This window comes from Rousettus aegyptiacus, unplaced genomic scaffold (genome assembly GCF_014176215.1).
Source record: "Rousettus aegyptiacus isolate mRouAeg1 unplaced genomic scaffold, mRouAeg1.p scaffold_m13_p_13, whole genome shotgun sequence".
NCBI classification, from domain to species: Eukaryota; Metazoa; Chordata; class Mammalia; order Chiroptera; family Pteropodidae; genus Rousettus; species Rousettus aegyptiacus.
This window is the reverse complement of record NW_023416288.1, coordinates 27327767-27353168: the sequence shown is the minus strand read 5'-3', so window position 1 is coordinate 27353168 and position 25402 is coordinate 27327767. Positions and strand designations below refer to the sequence as shown.

Genomic DNA, 25402 nt, shown 5'->3' with positions numbered 1-25402 from the left:
TTTTGAACTTTTTAGTATTGAATAATAATATATGGTAATATATATATATGTATATATATGTATATACCATATGTATTCATTCACTTCTTCTCTGGGTTATTACATTTATTTCTTTCATTTATGTGGAGACAATTTCCAGCTGTTTATCTACAGACCTAACTGATCATCTTACCTCCACAACCTTAATTGTAACCGCTTTGTGGAATTCTGATTCTGTGTGTTGCACAGAGGCCTGGTGAACAGAGAGCACTCCATCACCACTTTTTTAAAAAGTGAATGAAATTGACCCAAATAAGGCATATTATATACACTTCATCCCTTTTTAGATATTTATTTTTAATATTTTGTTTTGTTTTGAAACTTACATTCAATATCTGTCTGTAGTGTACAGACGTCAGTCAGCTTTCCAGGTGACTTTTATGCAGTTAGGTTGAGAATCATTCAAGCAGTCCATTGAACTAATTAACTTCTAAAGAATATGAATATTTAAAGTAATTAAAATTTTAAATATTGACTCTATAAAAATATATTGATAAAACTGTAGAGAATTTTAGTTTTCAACAGTTAAAAACAAAGTGCATCAATGTTTTATTTATGGATATCATGAATTTTTGTTACAAGACAGGCTTATTTTCTTAGGGAGAAAACATTCCTACATTATGTTGGGTGTACCAATAACTTCTCTATACTTAAGTTTGTTTAAAAGGTCTTCTACCCACTGCAGGATCACTTATGTCCTGTTTAAATGTTACTAAAATGAATTGAGATTGATATTTCTATGTTAAATATCCTTTACGCATTGCCTGCACACCTATTCTAGACCTATATAAAGGTCACACAGGATATATATGAGCGCCACAGTTTAAAATATCACATTAATCATCACATATGTATAATTCATAAAAGAAAAGCTACTGAGTGGTTTTTCATTTGTCTACATTATCAAAATGAATTTACTCACTACTCAATATTAACACCCTCCCGTTTAAAAAACTTGACATAGAAATGATCCCTATATCCAAATGTCATTTCAAACTTATGTTCTCGGCTGAAAGGACTGACACACTACAGGTTCCCTGTGTTATGGGACATACCTATCTTCTACCCTTTACTCCTTTTTTACACCTGACCACACAATCGTCATGTCATATGCCACCCTGCTTCTGACTTGTCCCCACTCTGCGAGGCCGGAGCCTCCCTCCGCAGCTGCCGAATAGCTACACTTTCCCTTCTCGCTGCAGCCCCATCTCCAGAGCAGTGAATATCAAGCTCCTCAGGTCTACTGTGCCCACTCCTGCCTGTATGATTGCAGAGGGGAAATTCCCCAGTATCTCTACTGCTTCATTTAAATGGGAGACAAGTTGGGAAATTGTACCTTCTAATTGCCAGATTAAGAGTATGTAGGAAGGAGAAGAGCAGCCATAGTCTGCCGGTTTGGGGAGGGAGGCGAAGAAAGTGTATGGAGCTGGAATGGCATTTTCAATAGGAAAGGAAGAAAACTATAGTACTGCTTGTAACATAGTTCACCTTTATTATCTCTTTAAATAAAGTACTTGAAAAAAATTATACCATGATTATCAAAAGGGTTGGTGTGAGGAGAATGCAAATGAGCAAGGAAGTATACCTGTGAAGAAAGTATAATACAGCCCAATATCTTAGCAAGGAAAAAATATGCAGAACCACTGATAGAAACTATTTGTTTCTCAGGGAAAATTCGATCTTTGTTCTAAACAGATTTCCTTGAAAAATACTTTTTGATTAGACTCAATGAGTGAGTTGGGGGAGACTTTTTGAGGTTAAAAATTAATAAGATACACTTTAAACAAAGATTATGTAAAAGAGACAAGTAATATAAAATATATGAAACATTTATATTTCACTGTCCAAATTTGAATATGAGTTAGCTTTTTAGTCATAAAAGGCTGGGCAGACAGCGCCATTACAGAAGGCGGAGGTAATATTTTCAAAGTTTGCTGCCGCCATGTAGTGCCTCCTGTTGTACACTAGTGAAAGATTTATAAAAATAATGTCTTTCAGCTAAAAGTACATTACGTAAAAACTTTCTAAAGACCTTGGGTTCCAATATTTCTCATCTGGCTGCCCATTTCTTAATTATGTATTAATTAATTGTGTAAAGTTTTAAATGTTTGCTTTCTACCCCTGCAAAAGAAAAAGGAAACTATGGTTTAATAGTGCTCTCAAAGATATCAGACAAAGAATCAGTTCCGTAAATTAACAAGCAGTCATATTCTACTTTATGAGATGCTTGTAATTTATACTTCCATATTTTATTGGTTTAATAACCTATTTTAATTTATTTAGGGCCTAAAATTTCTCCTTAGTATATGGACTAATTAAAAACACTAGCCACTAGTCACAGAAATTCAGAGCTTCCTAAAACTAGTATATTATTATGTCTACCACCAAAGTTTAGATCCTTTGCTTATAATTTAATATTGACATTTATATTTGTTTTGTTTTCCCTAAGTACAAAGCCTCTCATTTTTCTGGATCTAAGAAAGGTTTTCCATTATCTCAGTAGACAAAAGGACTATTGTTGGAAATAACTTCCTTTTCTCAGTCGTTAAGAAGAAGCATATGAATTTTATAGTTGTTGTTTTTTTTTTCCTTGATATAATCCTTGAGAGAGGCACTAGTGACATGGTGATGTAACATGGGGCAGGTTCAGGACCGGTTATTCTTAGGCGACTAAGTCACACTGTGAGTTAGCTGGATGTCACATTAAATGTCATCGAATTCTTTTTTTCCGGAATTTTAAAGCCTTGGTATTTCATCCTTAAACTGCCTACATTCTTTTTGTCAGAGTAAGCATGCTTTCCTAAGAATGTTTAATACATTATAAAAGGTAATCATTTTACCAGTTTATGAGAAATATTCCATTTATGTGTAATTCTCCTTCCTGAATCTCAGTTTTAGATTATGACTAGCAATATTCAATTATAAAAATGTATGAGACAAAATTGTGGGGTTAGACAAGTGTACAGCTGAAGCTTGTTTTATCTTTCAAAAAAAATTTTATTTCTTCAAATGAGAGTGGATTGAGTTTTTCTACCTTATAATTTCCTACTCTTTATTTCTTTTTTTTTTTTTAATTAATGTAGTGCATGTATTTTTAATGTGCCCCAGTAGTATTTTTATCCGTTTGACTATGTCTTGCCTTTTATAAGTTAAGGAAGATATAAACCAGGTATTAAAGTGGAAATAAGATGTAATTTCCATGGTCTTTTTTTATTTGTGTAATAAATTGTGCAGTTCTGCGAGCCAAGGAGTATAGAAAGTCTTGTTTCCGGGAGCTGGATTTTAATTTCTTAAATCCTACATGCCTGAAACTTCCTTACTAAAACTCGCCATATATATTGGCATTGAGTACATGCCCTTAGCTGTGTGGGGTTGTGATTTTAAATGAGAAGCCCCCTCAGGGACTGTTGTTTTGCCAAGTACCGTCAGCCAAATCTAATTGTAACTGCTTGGGTAGTTTTCATTACCTGTTTGTTGAGAAACTTTATTTTCAGTAACAGTTGTGTAAATAAAGCCACATGGTATATATTTCTTTTTTTTCTTTTTTCTTTTTTTTTTCCTTTCTAGTGTACTGGTTAACTTTAACCTTGACTCTGACTCAATTGAACAAGAGAATTTATTTGTATAGTCTTTGAGTTTTCTTAGAATTTTAGGTAAACACCCGACTATTTCTGACTAAATGTATTAGGACTCTCTTGTTGTGATAACACATGTCTTCTCATTTTCTTTTTTTTTCCTTTTTTCTTTTGTTTTTTTGTCTTCTCACTTCAATGAGAATGTTGAGAGCAGTTCTTATTTCAGTGGGATGTCAATGATTTGTGTTTGTGTGTTTATTCACTCTTAATAACCTGTATCAGTCTGGATATTATTCAGTTTTAATGACATTGAGAACACGGATGCTAGGATGAAAATATTAATGCCTATCAATTTAATATTTTTATATTCTCTGTCATAGAAATCTATTTTGGTGTAATATATACATACTAATAATGGCTTGTATACAAACCATTTCTCGGTTTACCTTTTCATAACCCATCATGTAGTTTTTTTTTTCTCTGTTCACTTAATTTGAAGTAGTTGTACATGAACTGTTTTTTTTTTTTTTTTTAAAGAAAACGAGAACCATATTGTCTATAGTGGATCAAGTTGTAAGAAGCACATATAGGAATCAAAATCAGCAGATAACTTAGCATTAACCACATATCCTCTCTTTAGTGAGTTTATGAAAGGGACAGTGGACCTGTATTTGTATTATTTGCCTAATCTTGTCACTTTCTTTATGTAAATAACATAATTTTTGTGTTTTTCCACCTAAAATTGTTACATGGTGGGTAATGACCATCATCAAATGCTAAGAAACACATCAAGGAACAAGAAAAGTGACTTATGGGATTTTAACTGCAAATAAGTCATAGAAAACAAGAATAAAAAGGAAGGGAAATAAATTTTCAGTAACTAATATCGACAGATATACAGTGTGGAATAACATCACATGATCCATACTTTTTAGCGAGGTACAGTTTACCAGGGCAGATGGTCATTGAATAGTGATGAGAGAGGAGTAAGAAGGAAAGCTTCTGTGAGAATGTTATGTTTAAAGGTAGATAGGAATTAACTAGATAAACAGATGAGGAAGAAATACTTCCCCAGAAGAAGAAAGCAGAGTGAAGGGCCATGAAGCAGGATATGCAGGTGTTTTCGAGGAAATCAAGAAGTCAGTTTCATGTATGTCACTGAAAGAATACTTATCCTTGATTTTATACACATGTCAGTGGCCCAGAGATGAGCTTGCTCACCTATGTAAGACAACTTTTACGAAGTACCATGCTGACCTTGACCTAGGTGAGAGAAACACATTGATAAGTCATGGACCTGGCAACTTGGACTTCGTACCTTTGTTCCAGACTGAATTGCCTTTCATGGCAAACCTGGGGCAGATAATATTTTAATCTCTTAATACATTTGGATATATCGATCACCTTCTGTATAGTGTAGAGGCAGCATCTGTCAGGAAATGTCCAAAGAAAGTACAAGACATGTGTCCTGTGCTTACGGATTTTATAAATTAGATGACAAGATTGCATTGACTTACTGCAATCAGCCAGGGGGTAGCACATAAATAAGCGCCAGCTTGTTATGGCCTGACAAATTTTCTACAAATTCGGGGACACTGCTAATGAAAGTAGGGTTGGAAGAGATGGAGAAAGCTTTCTTGAAGAGGTTACAAACAGTCTTAGGATTATTTTATGTTGAAAAAGCAAACAGAAGGGCAGTGGCTAAGATGAAGAGATGGAAAGGGGCAGGGCGCCTATAGCAGAGGGGTGCTGGGTTGGTATCAAGGCCAGTGGAGCCCCACCGAGTCCATGCTGTGACAGTCTTGTAAAGTGGTCCAAAGAGTTGAAACTTGACACATTAGATAGTAAGAACTGACTGGAGGCTCTAGAGAGGCCCATGTGTTTTCACCGATATCTAACGAACAGAAGTCGTAGAATCTCCTTTACTTATAGTCTGTTAAAGATATTTTAGGCTGCAAGACCTTCAGGCATTTGAGACCTCCCTGCATTTGTATGCCCCAGTGCTATTAAAAAAAAAAAACGATTTACATAGAGAAATATTTATTAATGCACCTCCTTTTTTCTAAGGTTCTACAAATGAAAAGAGGCAAAACTCATAATTAACAAATCGTTGAACAGAAATTTAATTCTGTTTACAAACAAGGATATGATAAGGTCTAAGAGAGCCATAAAAAGTTCATGTTTAGACAATGGGATCAGAGGAATGCTGCATATTCTTTCAATTAAGGAAACTGTAACATGGGCTTTTGGAACTTTGAAATGAATGAAGAGTGAGGATAGAGTAATTACAACTTCATGGTGTTGTTCATCCCGAAGATTTTACAACATGAAGACGAGCTGAGTTTGATTCCTTAGTCTATAGAAGGCTCTACAAGGATACCTGACAGGATTCTGTAGACATGGACCTAACCAAGTTTGCCAACACGAGCTATATGTTTTAATAATTTGGGGGTGCGAATAGTTTTTATAGCAGTCTAACTGCAGTGGGTGGGGGCAGAAGGAGAGAGTGAGGTGGGAGAAAGCAATTATAGCATTTTCAAAACCTCGTTCTAAGTATTTTCTAATGAAAAGATGATTTTTGATTTTACATGTGGTTTCCATCTGCCAATGAACATAGGAAGTTAGTTAATTGGTAACTTTTCCTTGTGCGTGGTGGTCCATACATAGATTGCAGCTATAGCATATATAGTCTTATGTTGCTCTTCAATGGCAAGAATATGGTTAGGACATTGATCTAGTTCCTGGAACTGACGAAGGCTGAACATATTTAAGAAGTGGGGCTCTTTTCCCCAGATGTCAAAAATCGAGTATTCAGGTTTAGCTTATAAGACAAATTTAAATATGTTATGAACTTAGTGCTATCACTAGTTTATTTGTATGACTTAAACAGATAATTTAATCTCTCAGTGTTTCTCCTTTATTATATATAATTATAAATAAAACTTATAGGCTTTATTAATTTAAAATATCTGAGATGATTGTATTTTTTTTTTTTTTTTCTGGACAGGGTTAGGGAAGATGGATAAAGAGTTATGCAATTTTAGGTAAGAAAGAAAATAGACTTATGAAATCACGCTAAAGAAGAGTAGCTTCCAGGGTCTGCTCTGTATTAGGTTTTCTATATGTTCTGCCATGTTTTCTATAAATAAAAGTCCAGCACTGTTATAGAAAGTTGTTCTTAATGATAATAACTCTAAAATGCATTTTACATTTCTCAATCACTAAAATAACAGATTTATTAGACTCTGCAAAACTAAGAGTATATACAAACTTTTTTTAAAATTATTTTTAAGAAAAAGGCCCAAACTAAAACAGTTTCTTATAAAGCTTTTAGGCCTAAATTAAAGTTGTAGATGTCCCATCACTGGGATATCTGGTCAACAGAGTGATTGATTGCCTACTAGGAAAATAAATTGGATTTAGATTCCTACTCTGTAATTTTCTAAGGACAGGAGTGATTAAGAGGAGTTTCTAAGCCTGATAGACTTGAGTTCAAATCCTGACTCAAATCCTCAAATCCTCTCCATACACTTTACATTATTTGAGAAAAAAAAAGGTTTAATCACAGGAATGTTCTAATGATTAAATGAAATAATGTGTATAAATATATTAACTAAGTGAGACACCAAAAAATAAACATCAAAGCTATGAGTTCTGCCTTTCCCTTTGGGCAAAAGCACTTAACTTCTTTAAGCATAAATGCCTTCATTTTAAAATAAGGATAACACAACTTCACAAGGTTGCTATCATCAAAACACTATATAGATACTACAAAAGTATTTTGGAAATTGTCCGGAAGGAGAAATCAGAGATGATACCCATGTTTCTAGCTAGCCTGCTGGTTCATGATGGAGTCCTTCACTGAAATCCTGACTATAGGCAGGGAGCAGGTTTTAAGAAACAGGTGATGAGTGTCATCCTGGACATACTGCATTTGAGAGTGAAGCGACTGTAGAGCAGAAGAGCCCAATCAAATGTCACACCTAAGGCACAAACTGTCACTGGTCTTATTTAACATAAAGTGGTAAGAATGTCTGCCTTAAACCTGTTATGGGGAAAAATGTCATTTTCCAGTTATAACTAAGTCACTTTTATATGTATCCGTGGTACCTGAAATGCATATCTTTATTTTGACCCTTTTTTCCTAAGTTGGAACAGATACATATCTCCCTTTGTGAATAGACTTTGGTCTGGGTTCAGCTGTTTTCTGATTGTTTGATACGGTTTGTGGCCTGATGGGTCCAAACAGCTTTGATTAAGTCATCTTAAACTAAAGGGAATATTATATGAATTTTGCATTTTCATGTCATTTATTCCCTCTAAATAAATGGGCTAATGTTTAACACCATGCATTTATAATTTTTCCAAACATAATTTTTCATTTGGGAAAGTTGGAATTACATATGTATTTAAACTACAGCTACCTTTTTAAAACTACAGTTATGTTAATGAAGTAGGAACATATTTTCCTCCAACTTGATCACATTCATCTAATTATATTTGGCCATGGGCTGGTGTAATTGGTCTCACTTGAGGCTCTCTGCTGACCAAAGGCTTTTGTTCATGCAAATCTAGCCAGTCATGTGGTTTGCATTGCTGAAAATTCAGCTAAATTCAGGTGGAAATATCCAGTAGTCATGAATGAAGATTTAAAGTCCAGGGAACTGTGAGGTTAAGGCTCTATTTATGGTCTTGGAGCTAGACTTGGAGCTATGTAATTGTAAAGTAATAGCATGGTGATATTGGAAACATTCCACAGAAACTTGGAGGCCAAATTATCTGATTCAAATCTTGACTCTGCTACCAACTAACATTGTGGCCATGGACAGGTTGCTTAAAGCTCTCTGAACTTAACCTTTCACATCTTTGAAATTTGAATAAAAATAGTATTTTCTTCATAGAGTTTTAAGTATTAAATGTGTTAACACCTAAAAATACATGGTGTAAGAGTAACAGAAATGATATTTATTGTCATTATTGTTAGGATGCAAATGTAGGCATTATCAATGTTTAGGTAACTGAAGCCAAAGATTTAATAGGGTACCCCAGGCAGACAGTGAAGAGTGAGAAGGTAGCCTATGACAGAGTCCCAAGGAAAGTGTCATTGAAGGCAGGGGTAAAAGAATGGGTTCCTGCTGAGAAGGAACCACATAGGTAGGAAGACAATCAGGCAAGTATGACAATGTAGAGACTAAGGCAAAGGATATTTCAATAAATTAAGAATTGGTTAACATTGCCGGATACTAAAAAAAGCAGATCACTGCATTTTATGCCTCCAAGTGCTACCATTAGGTTGTAACTATGTAAATGTAACCCCTTGTGCTATGTTTATAACAGTGAGTGGTGGGCTCAAAGTTGGTCAGTGCAGAGTATTCTCAGATCCTAAAATGCTGTCAAACAGCAGAGTATTTTACTTACTTACTTACTTACTTACTTACTTATTTATTTTTATTATAGTGACATTAGTTAACGAAATCCAGTAAGTTTCAAATGTACAGTTCAACTGTAAAGCATATATATATATTGCATTGTGCGTTCGTCACCCATATTTAGATTTCTTTCTGTCACCACATATTTGACCCCTTTTACCGCATCAAGCAGAGCATTTTGAATCATTTGTTTCACACTACAGAGAAGTGGGAAAGTAGTAACCTTGATGAGGGCTGTTGCCATGTAATTGTTAGAAAGAAAGCAAACCGCAGTGAGTTGAAGTCTGAGAGCTGGTGAATTTGAGGACAGTATGCCACCTATGAAGAGGGAGGGGAGGAAGGTAGAGGCCTGAAGGTGATGAGCAGGTATAGTAGATTTTTATTGTTTTAAGGTGGGAAATATACTGATGTTAAGGAGAAGTTAAGAAGGTAGGAATGTGGGAGAGAGAAGTGGTGCCCAGTAGCATAAGGACATCCAAAGCCGTAGGATACAGAAGAGGAGGGAGAGTGTTGGGTTGTAACAGAATGCAAGGAGGAAGGAGAGGTTCCCGTGCAGATGCTTTGTCACCTTGGTGGCAACCAGCTGAGGAAGCACCTGATAGCTAGCACTTCATCTTTGCAATAAAGACATGTACATTTTCAGAAGCATTAACATAACAAGCAAATCTCTGAGTAGGAAGTACTGTACCACTTGTTACTTTAGAGTGAAATTTGGTCAAAATACAGCCAGTCTTGGAGCCATGCAGTGGGGTTACTTATTTAAGAAACTACAGGATCTCGTGGGACTCTGTCCGTGCCACGGCCAACAGCAGTGGAGCTTCAGTGTGCTGCTATTCACAATTGTCCACGAAGAGGCAAAGCTCTGCTTCATGCAAGAGGCCAGATTTTTTAAAGTCATAAAAATAACGCCAGAAATGATGCTGTAGAACTTTCAATTATATCTTTTTTATTGAATTTAAAATGCTGGGGTGTAGGGGGGAAATATATTCAGAAAGTACTTATTTCTTCATTTATTTATTTGTAATACCAAAGAACTCACCTCTTTGAACATTTCCCAATAGAAAAATCCAATATTTCTAATTTCCAATTTTTCCTAATTGACTTTTTTTTTTTTTGGTTGTTTTTTGTTTTGGTTTTGGTTTTGTTTGTTTGTTTTTATGGGTACCCTTTGGCAATAGAAAGAGAAGAGAAACTTTACTGCAGGTTTTATTTTTATAATAAGTTATAAAATATGTATGATAAAGGTGAGCCAGAACTTTCTGTTCTGAATCAAGTCAACTTGAAAATTAGCTGAAACTAGATTTTAAATAATAATTCTACCCTGTGTTTATATTCACAGTTCTGTCTTCCGAGGAGCTAAGATTCCATTAATAATTAAATAGTCCATATGTAACAAAAGAAACTAGCAGTCTTCTTAGCTTTGTTTAGTGATTCAGAAGTTATACTCAAACTTCAAAAACTTTTAATGTAATTCGACCATTTTTGGCAAACATCCGCCTATTGGGATTTGTAGCAGATGGTTCTTTTTTAGTATCTTTGCATTCCCCTTCCTGTAGAGCCTTGTGATAGGACATTTTATCATGTCTATCCTGCATAAAAGTTGGTTTATTTTTGTTTCTTGTTGTAAAAAATATTAATATTTACTAGTTTAAAAGGTCTGTTTTGAGGATTTATTTAAATTGGACAAAAATATAATATGTATAGGAATATACAGAAATTTGTAGTTTTCTAATCCTTGATACTGTATCAGGGTGAAGAGCTCAAATGCTCTAACAAAGAGATCCCAAAATGAAATGGCTTAAACAAGCTAGAATTGATTTCTCTCTTGAGTGATAGTACAGATAGATCTTCTAGGTCAGGTAGCAGCTCTGTTTCATGCAGGTGATGCCCCTGCCATTATTTCTGATGCGTAGCTTTTTAAAGTCACTAGTTGCCACTACTCTAAAGAGAAAAGAACAGAAGCCTTGGGGAAAAGATTTTCTCTTAAGCAAGTCAGGTAGAAGTTGCTCACATCATTTTTGTGTACACTGCATCAGCAATGAGGTGTTAATCACATGGCCATATATGTAGCAAAGGGAGCTCAGAAATGCAATCCGCAGCCAGCAGCCCTGTCCCGGCCACTCTTTACTATTGTGCAGGAGTGAGGAGGAGGTCTTTAGGAGACAGCTAACAATATCTGACACGGATACAATTGATTTCGCCATGTTGCAAAAAAAAAAAAAACCAAAAAACAAAAAACAAAAACCATTTGAAGTATTTCTTGGCTTTCTCAGAAACTTCCTATGACTTGCTTTGAAGTCCTTGTTAATTAAAAGAATTAAAGAGTATCCTCAGGGTATTAGATTTGTGGGAAAAAAAACACTTGTATGCTTTTTCTGTTACCTCGATGTATTGTATTAAGCAAAATACATCACTACTTTGGAGCTTTATTTTACTATTTGTAAAGTGTGAGTGTTGGATTGGATCAGAGTTTCTTAAATTGGGTTCGTTGGCTTCATTTCAGGTGATCTATGACTTCCTAAAATTATAAGGAAAATTCAGTGTCTGTTGATGCAAGTATTTTTCTACAAGATCCACAGCTTTCATCAGATTAATAGGGTTCTGGGACCCCCAAAAAGTTAAAAGAAAAACAATACAATACTGTTCTGATCTTTTTCATGAGGCCTGGATTTCATGCCATAAAGTTTCCATCTTTTCATGGCACTGAAAATATTCCACATAATATAGTATAGAATTTTCTTAGATGTAGGCCTATCATTTTATGAATTCGCTCTTAAGTCATGCTGTGTCTTTTAATGCCTCTCTGATCTTCTAAGATTTTCATCAATAAAATCCCAGCACATGGTTTCTGGGAGCGAAGATGGAGTGGGGAAAATCAAGTGAATTTGCAGAGGTCACCAGAGGGAGCATTCTGTGTGTGTTCAAAACTTCTGCCCCCTGGCTCTTCAGACTAGGAGCATATTTATATTTCCTTCCCTTCATTCATGCAGACCACACAAAAGAATGTTAAACCCTTGGCACAGCCCTTTGAGAAACCTGCCAGCGTCTGTCCCCAACACAGAAATTGGCTGCTAAGTACAAGTGAGGGCAAAACTGGCCAAAAGCTTGTCTAACTCAGACAGAGAAGTGACAGTTTTTGAGATAAAGCAAGTGAAATAAAATAAGAATGAATGTTGACCCTAGAGCTATTTTTAAATCTGAACCTTGGCCAGTGCTCTGATAAACTAACCCAAACAAACTTTTTAAATTCCAGATAGCAAAATTATATAGCGATTACTTTTTGCTTCTCAATAACTCAGTAAGAAATTACAGGGTTTAGCTTCATTTGTGTTTGCTTAGTTAATTTATAAATGATGGTTTAGTCTTTAAGAAATTTATACAGTATCTATATTGACCTAATCATACTTATTTATGGTGCTTCCTTGCCTTAACTTCCCTTATATCCATGAGAGCATAGTTCTCAAACTGAGATTAAAGATCCCATTTTTGTTTGTTTTATTAAATTGTAATTTCCTTCACGCTATAATTGTGTTTCTCCTGTACATGCCTAGTAAGCTGCTTGTCATATGTCACATACCATTAAAGTCAGCAATATCTAACCTGGTCTATAGCCTGTTCAGGGAGATGAGTCCACTGATAACTTGCTTGGATATTCCAGGAATATGATTTGCGGGAATTTTTGCACCATTAAAATGAGAGGACTATTGATATATTTAGAATATGATAATGATAGCTGGCTCATGGTTTGGTAAAACATAAATTTAAAAAATGCACAAAAAGCAGCAATACAGTAGAATTAAAGAGCAATAACATTTTTCAAATTTGAAAAATAAGAATCACCAGTAAAATAATAACATAAAATTTTTAATCAAAGAGAACCATTTAAAAAAAGACTTTCATGATTTGTAACAAAGTCTTAAAAATAAGAAAATCTCCAATGCGTTCTCTAGTTTGAATCTGAGTAATAAGTCTAAGAAAAAATTAATTTATCAGTGATTTATGTATTTAATACTCAGGCACACATTTTTACGCTTAAACTTGTATGACAGAAGTTCGATCTTGTTACTACAAGTATTCATACATGACATACTCTTTATAAGCATTCTTTCACATTCAACATATAATTCATGTGGGGAATCAAGCCTATTAAATTTAACCAGGGCTCAATAAATGTATTTATATTAAATTCCTGGAAACAGAAACCTTGAGTTCTGTTTTTGTTTGGTTTTGGCTCACCCAGTTACAAGTACTAAGAGGCAGGCCACTACCCACTATGAAGTTATTATGGAGTTGAGTAGTGAAATATCCATTTTGCTATGTAAAACAGAAATCAAATCGGCATTATTTTAATAAAAGTTAAAATACAATACTGGACAAAATTGTGTATGCTTGATTTTTAATTCCAGCAGTTAATTCCATCATCTCTGCCTGATGAGTATATCATGTTAACCTAAAAAAAAAAAAAAAAAAGTCAAAGTGAAAGGCAACAGACATTTATGTGTGATCAAGAATAGCTATTCAGGCATCACTGATTCAGGCAAAAATCCAAAGAGTATTCCAATTATGGATGAAAGTAAGAGGTTTTTATGAGAAAGGGAAGGAGAATAATTACATGAATAGAAAAAAAGGAATTTCCATTTGTGTTAATAGGGAAAGAATCTCTATTGGTGCTAATAAGCTGAGTTATTCTTTAGCTATACATGGTGGCACTAATTTGAAACAATGTCTAATTTTCAGTCAGGATGTCTGCTTGCTTGTTAGCTGTACAAAAGTTATTTGTAAGACAATGTTGGTTTGGACTAGTCTAAAGGTTATTCGCCCATTTCAAACATTCCAAAAGTTCAAGGAGTAAGATGTGTAAGGCCTTTTCTCTGGGATGGTGGTTCTGACACCATTTGTAAATGGCTCTGTTTATATTATTTTTCTCAGTCACAACAGGGGAAGTTGGAAAGTTCAAAATTAGATTATAATAAATATAATGCCACTTAAAAATATTAGTACATAGTGAACACATTTTATTTTTCTCAAGAGAAATTAGTCTTTCAGAGGTTCAAGTTCCTCTGCTATAAAATGGCCATCATTATTTTAATGACATGACACTGTTTTAGTGTGAAGTATCTTATATAATACCCACCTGCTACCTATGATGTAATGAACAAACAGGTTCCTTCGTGTGAGAAAATTTTAAGAAATAGAACTTGGTAATATTTTTGTCCATCCCTTCTGTTTACATGCAGTTCGCTTTGCTTCATACAATAAATCTAAAAGTTGGCTAAATCAAGTTTTTTTTTTTCTTTTTTTAAACCCAAGTTTTTGAATTAAAAGAAAAATAATAATAGATTACTTATACCAGGAGTCAGCAAGCTTTTTCTGTAAAGGGTCAGATGGTAAATATTTTAGATTTCACAGGCCACATAATAGTCTCTATCTGAGATTTTGTTTTTCATTATTTATAAACTTTTAAAATGAAAAAAAAAAAGGTTATGGATCGAATAAAAATAGGCCACAGATCAAGATTTGACTTACTGTAATTTGCTGAACCTTTATATTGATACTATAAATTTAAATACCTCACTGGTAATTTATATATTAAGATATTATGATAAGAAATTGGCAATGAATCATTCTGATAGGCTAGTAAATCTTTAATTTTTATTCTATTGGATTAGCATATATTTGCACTGTTAGTTTTACTTAAAGCTAAGCATATGTGAAAGTCAGGCAAGCAACTAGTAAAGTGCTCTTTTGCCCTAAAAGCTGGAATTCTAAATATATAAAATAAAAAATGTCAATAATTTTGATAATTAAGGCAATTACAATTAAACACTATAATATATACAAAGTAGAACTTGCACTAAATTAACATTGTTTTTGTTTCTGAGAGATACATCAAACTTCCTAGGAAACATATTAGTTAGAAACTAAAAACTCCTTTAAGATAGAAAATAAACCCAATCCATATTTCTGCATATATTTTAAAGAAAACTATATACACACATATATACATATATGCATACAAGTGTGTGTGTATATGTATGTGTGTGTGTGTGTGTGTATGTATGTATATAAAACAAGGTTTGTATTGATTTAGTAGTATCGGTGTACAAATAAAAAAATCAGACTCTTAGAGGTCAAGATAGTGGTTATTTTTTTTGTGCACTCACTACAGAATATGAGTTTATGTACATATAATTCAAAATATGAATTTTTACTTTTTTCTTTTTCAAAATCGACATGAAATTTGTGGGCAGTTAAGCACAGAAACAGGAAACTGAGATTTTCAAGTTGAGTTTTAGAAAGTTGATGGTTTCAGGCATTGGTTTCTGGTTTTTTCAAGTTCTCTTGTCATATTCGTTATGAAGCAACATATCCCCTACCTTGGAAAAGGCAACAAAATAACAAATAATATGATTCACTGTCTTTGGCTCATTCAGGCGTTTAGAGACACCCACCTCACTTACACTGTCTCAGGTGGCATTGTCGCTTACTGCTCTATCATTCTGTGAATCCAACTGGGCATCTTTAACAGAATTCTACGAAGGCAGCTATCGGCTTTTTTATTAGTGATGAGAAAATAACACCCTTGGCATTTCGTTACAGCATTGCTGAGGAAACACTGCTGACTGACAGCCTGAACTTTCATCTCATGGTTTTTTTTCCTTTGGGTGGTAATGTTCCTTTAATTATTAATTTTAATTCTAAAAATAACAAAATAGAGTGCACTTTCTTTTCTATACCAAAATTTAAATGGGAGATTAAAAGTTATTTAAAAAGACTTGGTTTATACTTTCAAAGTGTGTCAAGGGATTCATTCCGGTTCAATCCTAACATTTAGCATCCTTAACGATGATTTCTCTCAGGAATCACTTCAACATTCTCCACTGAACAATCATCTATTCATCTTAACAATCGTCTGCTTAATAAGACAGGGTGGTTTTTGTTTTAACAATTAAAATAATTTTTTTAAATTCTAAAGTAAAAAGGAAGATGCTGGTTATCCTTATTAGATAAATCCTAGTTCCCTAAATATGCCACTGAAATTGTATAACAGGATTTTTGTTAAACCTACTGTCATAAAAAATCAGTTTTCTCATTTAGTTGAAATATTTATTCGAGTGCAATCGTAAAAGCTTTTAAGTATCATGGCACAAAAACACTCTGACTATTATCAGATTGAGAACACCAGTTGTATGTCATACCAATGAGTAAAGTGAGCTTCTGTTAATACTTCTGTTAATACTTCTGTTTCCTTTTAGAAGGCTAAATGATTATATAGATATAGTTAGAACTCAACTATCATTTTTATGGATCAATTTTCTGGTAACCTAAGGAACTATTTCGGTTATAAGGATGCTACAGATTATGTTTTTAAAATAAAAATATTATTATGCTTGAATGCTACATTTTGAAGAAATGGAAAATACTAGCTAAGAGCTTTGATTTCCTCAATAGTCAACATGCTACCTGTACATATAGTATGTGATATGTATTGTCACAGTTTCTATGACTCAATCAGAAATCACTGGCTACAGCACGAGGCGGACATACGCAGGTTTCCTGTGCATCCCTGTTGAGTGCTATTCTAGATGTTGCGTTCAGTAATACTGTCATAGGCTGGGGGTCTCTTTCCAGGCTGTGGCAGAATAGAATGCAAATGTTTCAGCTTCTCCACTATTTAAATCCTTTACATTATCTGTGACCTCGACAGGGATGAGCCAAACCATGCCGCCTCCCCGAAAAAAAACATTTAAAAACAGAGGTTACTGGGATTCATTCACCCATGAATTCAAATTAACTCTGTTCCTTCCAAATCACCAGTGACTTGATTTTTGGTGACTTAGTGAAACAAGCCATGTGTTGACCTAATTATTTTTAATTCCATATTTGTTATTCTCAAATATGGTTTCATTGCAAATATACGAAATTATGATTTGAGTCTGCCATTGATTTTCCTTTGCCTACAATAATGATATTACTTCAGTGACTTATAAAATGCTACTTATAGTAATAGAAAGACTGCTTAGAGGTTAAAGAGTTTTCTTCCTTTCTGAAGATTAACTCTAAAAGAAATAAAATAGAAGAGATTTTCAATCTTGGAAATAGTTAACTTTAAAATTAAATATGAGACTTTATTGATCCTTAATACACAATATTCATTTTTATAGATTCAAATTGTTTCAAGCTTAAAGGATACATTAAGATGTTTTAAAACCTTAGCATTTTATTTTTGTTTACTATCTGAAATTGTTTTTCTTCTATACATGAAATGAAACATTTCGCACATAGTTTATTGCTTATTTATTTGTTTCTTTGTAGCCTATCAGCTAGTTTTTATCGTATTTGGCAGGCTTGTTTATTTAAGAAGACCTCGAAGAGCACTTTGAAGTATTATATGGCCCAAATCTCCAAAACACAAAGCACTTGTTCCTGCTCCACAAGTCTGCATCACTGTTACACTTCTTAGAAAGGTTTAGAATAAGAGCTGACAGTTATTTCCAGATCCAGTTCTTGTTCACTTGCCAACTTGCTACATTCTCTTGGGCACAATCTAGTTTATCTGGTTCACATATCTATTGTTATCTAATTTAAATTTTTAGGCTCAAACATACTTCAAGAAGGGCCACTCCTATAATGCTCATGCAAAATTTTTGTGCAGCTTTGTATTAACACCATAAAATATTACACAAAACACTTCTCTATGCTTTGCATAAAAACATAGATTTATGTATGATATATATCTTGCAGTTTTTCTGAATAATATCTATAACTGTAACTTTCACTGCCTTTGCTTCGCTTTCCTTGATGGAAAGCGAATTAATCTGTTGGCAGTCTAATGATTGCTCTAAATGTCAGTCATTGCTAATACATCATTAGGAAGGACAGATTTTAATGGTCACACACCTGGAGGAGAACATTGCATGTATAACTTCTTTAGGGTACAGGGATGATTGAAATGAATATTATCTATCTGTAGAATAATAATTAATGTATATTTACCCATAGTACCTTAGTTTATAATCATACCCTAAATATTTTTATATTTATATTTAATACATTTATATTAAATATTTTACTGTTGATAAAGAGAAAAGAATTACATTCAATGAAAGTGGGAATTACTGTTTCAGAACAGATAACATATCCTTCTTATGATTTTGTGGAGGTCATATTTTTAAGAGAAAAAAACGTATCGAGCAATACTGGAAATATTGTGTGTGTATGTGAGTAAAATAAGTTATGAGGGGCTATATATAAGGAATACATTGAGGGAGATGAGATGTGTATATAAATAATTGCTGTGTGAGGCAGTGTAAATGGCAGGTAGAATAGATAATGTTAAGGACCAGAAGAGAAACATTATTTCTGCTTGAAGTTTTGAGAAATGCTTCATGGAATAGATATCCACATCTTAAATTCACTAAGATTAAAAAATCTGAAAGACTACAACTTATATAAATGAAGGCAGGAACTAAATTTCTACAATATTAATAAAAGGTATTATAAGCCAGGCATGTAGTTGGCATTTAGTAAATAAAATATAACTGAATGTTGGAATTTAAATAGGGCAAAATTTATATAACGAGAGAACTAGACTTCATTCGACAAGTAAGGACAGAAATGGTAGAAGATTTGAGATACTTGTTAATATGCCTTTGTTTATTCCTTGAACTGTAATTTTTTGTGTTTGTATTTGCACTATGTTCTGGAACCTGTGAAAAGCACTGAAATAAGGCAGACGTAGGCCAACCATCAAATTGCTTAAAGTATAACTTCCTTTAGTTAGGACAGATTCATATTTTCCTGAAAAGGAAAATTTTGTTCCTTACTTAAGTCTTGAGCACAGACAAGTAAGCAGCTACTGCTCAGATGGCGGTAGCCACATGAAGACCGTGATTGGCAGAGACAAGCACAAAAGCTTGTGGGCATGTGTGACTAGGAAGTACAAGTGGGCGGTGGTGCAGCTACGCATTTACATCAGGCTACTGACGAGGTTTCACTTAAAAGGCAAATCCTTGGGAGTTTATCAAGGAGATAGATGAGAGGCATGAGGCGTCTATCAGGCAAATGCTTTTCCAGAAGCCTCTTCATAAGAGAGGGTAGGAATGATGCTTGTGAGATCATCCTAGTTTTATGATTTCAAACTTGACGATTGCAAAGTTCATTGTGTCTATTAGAATTTCTGAAATCTCAAGTTATGCTCAAGATCTCAAGCTGATCTTAAGGCTTTGTCCTCAGTTTTTTTTATAAATAAACAGTTTGTTTATAGTTTTACTTGTTATTTGAAGCTCCCCTAAGAAGTGAATAACTACAAGGTCAAATTCATTTGAAAATGATGTGACTGTATTCCACTCATGGAGACTCATGAGTTATATGAATAAAGTAAACATTCTTTAAATAAAAATGTCTTTGCTGATAAACACAGATACTGACCAACAGCATATTAAGTGTAAGCTTATGGCCAACTCTAGTAAGCAGAGTACCTGTTCTCCAAGAATGTCCAGGTCCTAACTCCCAGAACTGGTGAATATGTTACTTTATATAGCAAAGGAGAATTACATTTGCAGATATTGATAAGGTTGCCAGTCAGCTGCCCTTAAAATAGGGAGATTATCTTGAATAATTTGGATGAATAACAATCTCCCAATGGAATCGTAAGTGTCCTTAAAGTGGAAGAGTGGGGGCGGGAGGGTCAGAGCGATACGAAGTGAGAACGACTTGCCCTGCTATTGATGGCTGTGAGGACAGTAGTGGCCCATGAGCCAACAACCGCGGGTAAGGAGCTATGAAAGGTAAGGAAGTGAATTCTCCCCCAGAGCCTTTACTCTGCTGAGACCTGTGTCATTCTTCTCACCTACAGAACTATAAGATAATACATTTATATTGTTTTAAGCTACTAAATTTGTAGTAATCAATTATGGTAGTAAACAGAAAACTAGTCCACCAATATTCAGCAGTAGTGAGGCTCATTTGTAGGTTATTGTCAGAAGAGATTTGAAACAAAGTATTGTATATTAATGACACAAGGAGTTGTATACTGGAATGTTAAAATTTCCAGAGTTTAATAAATTTATTATGTATTTACTTATTTTTATTTATTATGGTAACATTGGTTAATAAAATTATATAGGTTTCAAGGATACGATTCAATAATATGTATTTTACATTGTGTGTTCATCACTCAAAGTTACATTTCCTTTTGTCACCATATATTAGACCCCCTTTACCTTCACCTTTCTCCCCGCTCCTCCCCCTTCCCTCTGGTAACCACTAAACTGTTGTCTGTGTCCATGAATCTGTTTGTTTGTCTTGTTCATTTGTTGCTTTCAGTATTATATCCCACATCACTTCTCGGCCTTTTGGCTAAGATCAAGTGTAGGAAGCTCATAATTTTAAATCATAGTTTAGTTATTTAGAGTAGTTGTGAATATAACTAAATGAAAGCCTTAGGGCACTATCAGTTTTTAAAAAGATCCTTGTAGGTTAAACATCAACAATTTTAACCAAACAAACCAAAATGAGGTAAGTTTAGCAATGTAATTTAGGGATTCCAAAAAGGGGATATACTTATTTTTAAATATAATAACAGGATTATGAATATATTGGCATATGAATTATTTGAATATCGACAGTATAATAAAGTACTTCAGATATGGGGAATCATGTTCTACATATCATGATCTTGGTGAAGAGATTTCCCTAATCTTTGTATATCTTGAAGTTCCTAAAATTCATAATGAAATGTGTGTATCTGTGTGTGCATGTCTGCATGTGTGGGTTTGTGTTTTAACAAAATACAAATCATTTTCTCTGTTTTAAATAACATCACAATGAGGTTTTGTTACTGAATTAAAGGAGTTCCTTTGCCTGCATGCAAGACAGACAAATGAGACGGAATAGGAGTTTATGGCAAAGAAAGTAAGTAAAGGTTTATTTAGGGAATTGATGCCAAGTCTGGAGACACAGGTGAGCTAGCGCTCAAAGACCTGGCTCCTTAATGCCTCTAGGGAATAGATTATATAGGGCAAAATCAAAAGACACCTGGGTTAGAGGTTTGTGGTTGTGCTGAGAGTGGAGATGATTGGTTGGAGGTGAAGTAAGGATAATGCATCATTTCTTCAGGTCTTGAGGACAGTTCAATTTCACAGGAAAGTAGCCAGGGGAGTTGTTCCACCTTAGGGCTCAGGAAGTGAAGCAACTTAGGTCAAGGTGTTATCTTTAGCCTGTCACAGGTCCAGGCCTTGTGACCATTAGTCAGGTCCAGGCTACTGTCTTCTGCTATCTTAGGGATTGCTGATTATCCAGGATAAAGGCTTAGTCTCTGAGGGGTGGGGGAAAAGAGAGGTGGTGGGGAAGGAGGAGGGGGGAGAGAGAAAATGAGAAAGGAGGAGGGGGGGGAGAGAGAGATTGAGAAAGAGAGAGAGATGATTTTTTAGAATTAGGATTGAAGACTGAATTTAATCAGTCATAAGAACCCTCGGCTTCAGTTTCTGGGGAATTTCTGGTATTGAGGCCAGGTCTCTCATATAAGATATTGAATAAATGACTGTATATTTTTACAATTTTAAATGAGATATGTGCAAAATACATTTTGTCTCTTAAATAGATGCAGTTAATAATTTCTCAAGAATTTTAAAGAGCATCTCGTGTAGGTTGTCGTTGAAGAGCTGGCTAGCAGCTGATTGTCCTTTCAGGAATATTATTTTATCTTTGAAAGTATTTTGCCTTCCTTGGTCTTCCAGACACCATGCAGTCTCTTCCAAGAGAACTTTGAATCTAGATAATCACAGAAAGTTACTGGGATATCAAAAACTTTACTTGGCACAAGCTTTAATAACACTGAGTGGCCTCTACATTTAGGCTTAACTTATGAAATCTGTTTCAAATTGCATAAGTTTTTCAAAGTTAGAGTCAGTAAACTATACCATGGCTGTTTTACAGAGTAGAACAGAATGTCATATTTGGAAGAGATGTGAGTCTCTCCCCACTTGAAGGTGGTATTCTTGAGATCAGAAATTTTGTCTCAGTTAATGAAGCTATAGTGCTTGCTCAAGATTCAGAACATTTAAAGGTAAATCTTACCATTTTTAGCTTGCATTATCTCTTTGAATTTAAATTTTCTCATCACTAGTCATTGGATCCTCATCTGTCCTGCCTTCTTCCCTGGTTCTTATGAGGCTCCAATGACAGAAATTTTGGAAACTTAGATGAAGTCACCTAAGGTATAGATTATCCGTGTGTTGTGTTCTTTCTCCACCAAAAAGAGAATGACTGCATGGTGACATTTCCTTGCAAAATGATGCCACTGTATTCCATTCATGAGATTCAAGGTTTGTATTCACATATAAAAGACTCTTGGGTAGTCAGGTAGTGAAGAAACCAATTTAACCCAGAATTTACCACACTTTGTTGACCATGACTGTTTTTTGTTTGTTTGTTTGTTTGTTTTTTTATCACAAAACATATGATACTTGATACATGATACATGATAACCTTACTTGGAAATTTACACATGAGGAAACAGTGTCTAGGGGCTTGTGGCTTGGAGATCGCGAAAGAAGTCCTGCAACTTTAAAAATTCAATGAAATTTTCAGTTAGTTCCTTTCTTTCCTTCTTTACATTTTGCAGGTAGAGAACCACATAGGTTTAGAAAGGTTTTTATGGTATTTCTGAGAGATTTTAGATCATCATCATATCTTTAATTGCATAAGTTTTTTTTACATTTACTTATTATTATTATTATGTACTGATTTATTCTAACTTGCCTGTTTTCAGTGTTTGTGATTACTAAAATTCATGTATGACATCTTTAATTTTATGGATATTCATAATTTTCTAGAACTATATTTGAGTCCTAAATTATAATAGTTTTATGGAAAACTTAATTACATATATTACCTGTTAATTTAATTCTGTAACATTAATCCATTGGATAAATCAGATGTAAAGTTTACTCTATGAGACTATAAATTAGCTATGTGAATCAATTTCCCCTTGATCGCAAATATTATCACCATATATTTCCCAAGGATCATCAACTCCATTTAGACAATCGAAGCCAGAGTGTGGAAGGACTGATTTTGTATGCTACCGTGCACGTCTTCATGCTTTCTCTCTTTCTATATCCATGAGGTAGTATTCATTCCAGTTTTACAGACGAGGAATCTCAACCATTGTATTCTCCTAACTCCCCTGTTTGTTAGGAGAGCTACTTTTCTTTGAGTTACTTGAATACCTCTAAGAATCACCCCTGATTATTCCTTAGTACCCTAGAGCTAATAAGTCAATGCTCTGAAGTCTAATTCTATATTTCTGGCATTTTTTTTTTTTTCACTCCTGTGGTCACCACTGTAATTCAGGTGCTGTTGGCTTCTTAACCAGGAGCTGGAGTAGTTTCCTTGGTGTTCTCCCTCATAATACCTTTTTGGAAAACTGCCCTAAATCCCCCAGCTAAAATATCTGACCACATCTCCTAATCCCATTGTCCATACCACTGTCACTGTGTTGTGCTGCTATGAAGAGACAATGATGATAGGTACATTCGTACTTTGCACTTATTTGCAGAAACCATAGCCAGTCATTCCCTGTGAGAGAGAAATAAACCTTGTTAACATTACTTCAATCAGAATTAAATATTGAGTTCAAGGATTCCTTTGGTGGCAGTTGAACATCCAGTGACATTGTTTGTATTTCTCTTCAGGTAGTCGTGAATTTGTTTCTATGGATAAACTTATTATGTTAGTTATCCCTGACTTAAAAAGATCTTATACATGTCTGTAGGATTCACTTTTCTGGCCTTATGTTTCTAGTAACTTTGGTCTCAAAATTGTTCCATAAGTTTTTAATTCCTTGGGTGTCTTCCAAAATCTTTCTTGAGTAGTGGAAATTTTCACCTCTAAATACACAGAAGCATACATTTAAATATTTTGAATTTTAAGTGTTGTACTCCTAGAGAGGAAATTTTTCGTAGATGAATAATTTTGTTGTTTGTTTGTTCATGTTGTTTTATTTCTAAGACGGGATGATAGTGATGGTTGTAGTGGTAATGAATGTGCTAGAAGCTTTGTATGCTGCTTTCCACATGCCATGCACCATTCTCGGTGCTCTGTACTCATCAACTGGGCCCATTACAAAATAAGGAATATCTTTTATTTTTTCTCACATTATTTTGCAACCATGAGCTTCACATAGAGTATAATACTACCAAGTCTACCCAGTTACAAATGTTTACTATAATTTTTTCTTGATCTATTTCAGGCATTTATTAGTCATCATTAAATCATCTCTGTGCTTCTTATTACAGTCCCATCTGAACATGAAGAAAATAAGTTAAAAGTGAACTAAGATCAAGATTCGTTACTCTTTGCTCTGGCGATTTTATAATAGATTGATGTGCTAAAATCTAAATGTGCTTAAAACCTAATTAGAACTTATCATAGGATAGACTTTTGAATTATACATTATTCTTGAGTAGATTTATTACAGATCTACACTTTTAATGTAGATGTTGCATTTTGAGTAGGCTGGGAAGGTAGCCAAAGGAATTTAAAATATTACTATGTGAATGCAAACCTAGGAAAATCTTGTCATACACTTTACTTTTCTTAAGAAATGGGACCTATTTTGGAACAATTGTGTGCTCACAACTTGCTTAAAATTCAACAGTTTTATCAGCGTTTATATTTAAATTACCAAGCATCTCAATGTATAAAGACGTTCTCTTCCTATACACTCTCTTTAATATAATATAGAACTTTATTCTTAAAATTAGAAACTTTTTCACATACAGTGTGGTCCTATATTTAAATTAATATTGAATATTAATCGAATGTTTGGACTTGGTAGATGAGTATGTGCATATTTTGTACTCAGTAAAATTTAGGCTTGCCTGACATAACTTATACAAATGCCTCACCAGGGATTTTTTTATCAAGCAATTTCAAATGCAGTTAAATAAATAATCTTCCTAACACTCAGATAATTACTAGCCTGGGAAGGATAAGACTTATAGTGAATGGTAGATGATATAGGATGTCTTTTTAGTATGCCTCTTAAAATAAAATGTTTTAATATTCATATTTACATCACTCACTTAAATCTCTTGAGCTTAATGTTTTGGATTGTTAGTCTTTGTAGAAACCTAAATCAAAAGTTCTATACAGCCGTTAGCTCATTTAGGGTCTGTTTTTTAAAACTCATTTCACAAATTAGAGAAGCAAAGTATAGAAACATTCATTCTTGGTATTTTGTGTAAAATTCAGATGTCAAGCATTGATTAAATATTTAAGAAATTGTATCATTAAAGCTTAGATTCAAAATTATTTTTTGTAACTTGTTAAAAATTAGTTTTATTTTTCTTA

General features: G+C 34.0%; 1 protein-coding gene and 1 pseudogene across 1 annotated transcript in view; both read left to right on the top strand.

Moving 5' to 3' along the window:
* CRPPA (CDP-L-ribitol pyrophosphorylase A) overlaps positions 1-25402 on the top strand; it is a 218738-nt gene that overhangs the window by 167550 nt on the left and 25786 nt on the right. The window lies entirely within an intron of this gene.
* LOC118610846 lies at positions 20385-20501 on the top strand (annotated as a pseudogene).